Below are 6,000 nucleotides of genomic sequence, written 5' to 3' on the forward strand. Positions count from 1 at the left end.
CCCCTACTGGGAATGGAAGTCACTTTGTTTCTTCTCACATGGTTATTTCTATATTTTATCCTTCGATTTCCCTTTGTGCCTTCGCAGTTCCCTACTGCTTGGTCTCAAATATTACTGGCCTATAAGCATTATTCTTTGGCAGGTCTTGAAGCAATCCTGTCAGAGTCAGGTAATATATTAAAATCAGTAAAAATTGCAAAGATGATGACTTAGTACTGATTGCTCTTCTGACTTTTTTGCAGTTAAGCGTATCCAGATGTCCCAGTGAAAATCACTGATCTCCATAAACCACTCTATACCTTAAGCCAAGCTACCCCTTTATTGCCTCTTAAATTCCTAGTCCTGAGGATGGTGTTTCTGCACAAAACAAAAGAAAAACAAACAATATCAAAAATAAAAATAAAATTCACCAAACACTGCCATCTTTTAGTTCCTCAAATAATATCCAACTTATCAGAGTAATCTCTCAATTACAAAACCAAAATCTATTTGGTGTCTCTCCATTTCTCTCGTCTCCTATCATCCCTCTAGGCCAGTCCACCAACATAACTTGCATGCATTCTATAATAAATTCCTCACTGCTTTCTCTGCATTTTCTTTGACTCTCAGACCAGTTTTAGTCTCCAACCAAGAGCTCTACACAACATGAATCCTTCATGTTACTCATCCCCTACAGAGCCGTTCTTCTCTAGTCTGTCTCTTCAACATCATACCCTCCCACTTTCCCCATCCCTCACCATGAGCCAGCCACAATGGCTTTCACCATTTCTTAGAGCAAAACAGCTCTTTTCCATTCCAAAGCCTTTGTACACTTTCATCTATAAAATGGGGACATTAGTTCACTATTTCTTCATCTGGCACCATTCTTCCTTCTTTCAGATCTTACACTGTTGTTTTACTTTCCCAGACAAAACTTTTCTTGTATTCACGTCTACTCTTCCAACTCCTTTATTTATTTTCTACCACTGCAGTGGTTTTCATTATAGCATTTTTCACAAATTGTACTTATTTTAGTTACCTATTTTTTATCTTCCTCAGTGGAATATAAGCTCAATGAAGACAAAACAATCTCTGGCTGTTCAACATTTATACCACTAACATATGACATTGTGACCAGCACTGTTGGTATTCAATAAACATTTGTTGAATGAAGAAATGGATGAATGAATGAATACAATTAAAATTTAATTTTCTTTGGTAGGTATTCATGTGAGTTTCCCTTAATCCGCACAAATCAATCTTTAGTTTCCTAAAACTAAGTATCTCATTTTATAACTTGATTCTGGAATAATGCACACACTCCTATATTAAGCCAACTGAAACATGTCTCCTACAAAACGTAATGATTTTCAACTCTTTTTACATTTTTTATCCTTTCTGAATACCTTGATGTTTGCCATGACAAATGAGTAAAGTATACTTTTGTCTACATATAATTTTTTAAAGGGCATTAGGGTCCTTTCTTTCTTTCCAGGTGACACACTGCTTGAAATTATATTTGTAGGGAAATGACACAGAAAGAAGGGAAAAGAGGCTACTCATTGCCTTTCTAGCATTTTTGTGTGTGCTACATAAGAACATTGGACTCGCTGTTTTCTAGAAGAGCAACCAGCATTACAACATTTCACTCAAAGGGAAAATGCTGTATATTTGTCCAAATCACAACTTGTATTGCTTTCCACTGTCATTGACAAAGCAGACACAGATAGAGCTTCTCACTCAAATAGTGAAAGAAAGAAACAAAGAAGCAAGGAAAGAAGGAAAGAAAGGAAAGCTTGTCTGCTGCCATTCTTTCTCGCCATTTGGCCACTTTTTCCTTCTTGCACCTTTTCTTGCCCTAAGTCCTCATTTTAAAATTTGATTTCATGGGATCTTGCTCTTAGAAAGCACTGAGGCAAATTGCCGTGACCCTGGCATCAGGAAGAGCTGAGTTAGAATATCAGCTGTACCACTTACCAGCTAAATAGTTTTAGATAGTTTCCTCATCTATAAAATGCTGTTATTAATACCTATCTTGGATTTTTATGACAATTAAATGAAATACTGAATAAGATGTAATGGCATAGAGTCATAAATGTGATAAACCTTAATTAATGTTTACCTATTTTTATTTATAAACATACTTTAATGTGGCATCCAACCACCAGAAGAGCCTTTAATTACCAAAATAACTGATGATAAATCTGGGATATCAGTCACCACCATGGAATGCTGTGGGGGTGAGGATGAGATTCTTTAGGTAATTCCTTTCTTCTCTAGTTCTTTTAAGACTTTCTTTGTTATTTCTCAATGCCCTTCTCTATCCATGACTTCAACCTAACTTTATGAAAACAATTAAGCCCAAAGCAGAGTTTGTTTTGCTCAGCGGGTCATTCATACATAAAATTTAGTTAATGATCTAAATGCTACTTAAGAGGTCACATGTTTGATTACATGGGTGGACCAGAGTTAACTGCCAATCACAGATTGTATCTCTCATTCATTCATTTGGAGCTTCTTGCTGAAATGGTAGAGATTCTTTGCCCAAAAGCAGGAAACCACATATACAAATGTTTACAGCTGATGGCCCCAATATATGCTCTTCTCCCATATTCCTTTGAGCAGGGATAGAATAAGAATGATGGTGCAGGATGAGTCATGCATCTGTCTCATTCTGATTTACAGTATTCACAGTATTCATTTACAGTATTTCATTACCATTCATTTACAGTATTTAATTGAATGCACTGTCTTTGACTTTGTCTGTTATTCCTGGCGCCCAGGGACACTGGGCAGTGTGAGGTTCTAAGGCACAATTCCGCTCGCTAAGTGTGTGCTGGAGCTTGTAATGAGTTTGTCTAAAGCCTTTCACACCTCTGCTTTCCATAGAAGGTTCATTTACCTTTCTGAAACAGAACAGAGCTGTTTTCAGATTTCCCTGATTTTCACAGACAAGACACTCCTGGGACCCTGCTGTAGAAAGTGTTTGCTAAGGCATATTCTTAGTTGACTGGCTGATGAGGGGATAGGGAAAAACAGCCAGAAAGTCCATGTCCTATATGCTTCATCCCAGCCTCAAAGTTATTAATTGTACATCACAGCATTCCCTTTCCTCTAAATACATGTCTAACTCCTTTATTAAAACTTCATACTAATTACTTCCGTTGCATTCCTCTATGGGTTGATTCCATATGAAATGTATTAATTACTCTTTCTACAAAGACTCTAACGTAAATTCCTCCGGTGTCTGTCCCTTACTGCTTCTTAAAATTGTGTCTCTTCATTCCTTTACTGTATGATAACTTATTCCAGTTGCTTTCCCTCATGCTCCTCCTTCATCGTGACACAACAATCATATTGGTAGGAGAGATTTCCAACAAAGTATTGATAAAAGTGAGTCCACATCTTTGCATAGATTCCTCTATTTCAGCAAACCATAGGGCCTGTTAGACATTTTTTGATAGCCTACTATGTCTCTAGGTCTTTGAAGAATTGTGGCATGACGGCTGAGACCAAAATCTTAGGTCAGCATAATTCAACACAGTTACCTTCCAGTATTAATGAAAGAATGGGAGGCTAAGACTATAAAGGAGGGAGGCCATGAGGATAAAAGGAAGACAGATGAGAAAGTGGGTAACTCTTCCTGGTAAGTAATGCTCTATATGTTTTACTTTTGAAAGGTAGTAAACAGTCACTGAAATTCCTTGCAGTGATCACAACACACCACACATTCTCTGTCCATGTTGCTAATAGCTATCACCATATACAAAATTAGAAAGGGCTCAGATATAGCAACAGAGCATCATATGAACAATCAGCTTCTTGTAATTATCACTTCCTTCATACTTCAAAAAAAAATGTATGGGATTTGACTCAGGTCAAAAATACATAGACCTCCCAATGACACAAATCAGATGTTTACCTTGATTGTGTATAAATAATTCTGGAAAACTGAGAGGCAGATTTGCATTTCTCTCAATTCTCCATGTGGTTTGTAAGTATGATGTAATCTTGACATTTGGAAACTTTGGAATACTTTGAAGACCACTATTCTGAAGACTTGATTGTTATTTTATTTTCTAGTAATGTAGATTGAGCTATAAATCCTGTTCCTTGGAGCAGCTAATACTGGTTAATCAGCATGAGACTAATATTCTAGAGGGTAATATAGTCAGATTAGTGTGGAAAATCAACCATACTTACTGTTTCCATTCGCCATATAAAAGTGTCACAGCTCATTGCTGCATGTGGACAAGGAAGTGCAAATACCAGATAAATCAAGCTTTAAGGAGAATATGACACTTGAAAACAGAGGATATGGAAAGGCACTACATACCAATCAGAACATAGAGCTTCTATCCCTTATCTAACCTAATCCCTCCAAGCTTCAACTTTACCATCTGTAAAGTGAAAACAATGCCCACCTTACCAATATTCTAAAGATCAGTTGTTTGATGATCATAAAGCTTTAACACTAGAGGAATGAGTAATTATTATTTCCATTCATATTGGTCAAATTGGCCGCCATATTAATCTTATATTAATGTTCTTTTTTCCCCCTTGTTTTGGAAGTACAGGTGTGAATTGTCTCGTTCCAGGCATCTATTATTTGATTCCATTTCTTTTCTATTCTATTCTACTCTAGTCGATTCTATTACTTATTGATATTTCTTTGATGAATTAACCAATCTTATTGGGTACCTGAAGCCTATAAATTGATCCTGAGAAACCTAGAAAACTTTTGGAAATATCTCAGAGCTCACATTTAATTACACTGAAATAGTCTTCTCTATCTATTCTGTGAAATAACTAGACATTTAAAACACCTCCCCAGAGATCTGCATCTCAAAACATGAGCCTGCCTTGAAGGAGCCCTTCATAAGAACTTGGGTCTGGAAACAGGATCACTGGTGCTTTATTGATGTTATATGCCCGAGGCAGCCTTCTAGAAAGTTTTTCTGTGTTGTATTTCACTATTATAACTCCATCATGGTCAATTAGCAAGACAGACTCCTGGCTTTTAGGCTTGAAAATGAGGCTTCTTGATTATTTATGTTTCTAAGATGTTATTGAGTAATTCAGCTTAGTAAAGAACTTCGATGTATTCCATCATGATGACTGTAAATCCAGGTGTTAATACTCTCAGATGGCCCATCATCTCACTGGAGATACCTAATAAAGCGGCCATTAACAGGCTGTATATGGTGATGTAAACTATACAGCGAACTGAACTTCCCATTATCAAGAGTACCACTGTGGAGGTGGAGGAGATTATCTAAGTAGAGACTAGCCATGATCATAAAGAAACCACAGAAGCAAAGATGTTCTTTTTACCCAATGAAAGTATGTATGCATAAGACATCGAACCTGAAAGGTAGTTGTGAGGGAAAGATTTGATATGTTGCATTATAACATTAGAAGGGTAAATTTCTTTCACACCGCAGGTGTCAAGCGAGTGTGGAATGCAGCAGCTTCTAGTGATGCTGGTTTGTCCCAGAGGGTATTCACTTATTTTCCCTTTGGTAAATCTAGCATCACAGAGGACTGAAAATCAGACACAGGAAGCAAAGGGAGCTTGTGTTTCCACCTATAAATATACCCAGAAGAGCCTCTGTCATTATCAATACTTGGGTCAAAAGTTGTCACTTAGTTTATGCTTTTGAGAGTTGGATAAAAATGAAGAAGCCCAATGTTCTAAAGAAAACAGCATGTGGGATATTGGAACAGTTGACAAAAGCTAGAAGTACGGATCCCAGTCTTAATCCTTCCTTCAGACTAACTAGCTATTGGAGACTTGTCACTTCACCTTGGGTCTCAGTTTCTTCCTAGCAGAGGGAAGTCCAGATTGATAACCACAATTGCCTTTTTCTGTACCAAGCCGATATTATTAGCCTATTTTTTTTTAATTATGAACCCAGACATGACATCACAGTCCTCTACACGGTGTCCAAGGAGCAGCTGCCTGCCATGTGAGCAAATCGGGATACAGGAGGAAATTGTTTGGGCCCTAGTATAATTACA

The sequence above is a fragment of the Equus asinus genome, chromosome 7 (genome assembly GCF_041296235.1).
Source record: "Equus asinus isolate D_3611 breed Donkey chromosome 7, EquAss-T2T_v2, whole genome shotgun sequence".
In the NCBI taxonomy this organism is placed as follows: domain Eukaryota; kingdom Metazoa; phylum Chordata; class Mammalia; order Perissodactyla; family Equidae; genus Equus; species Equus asinus.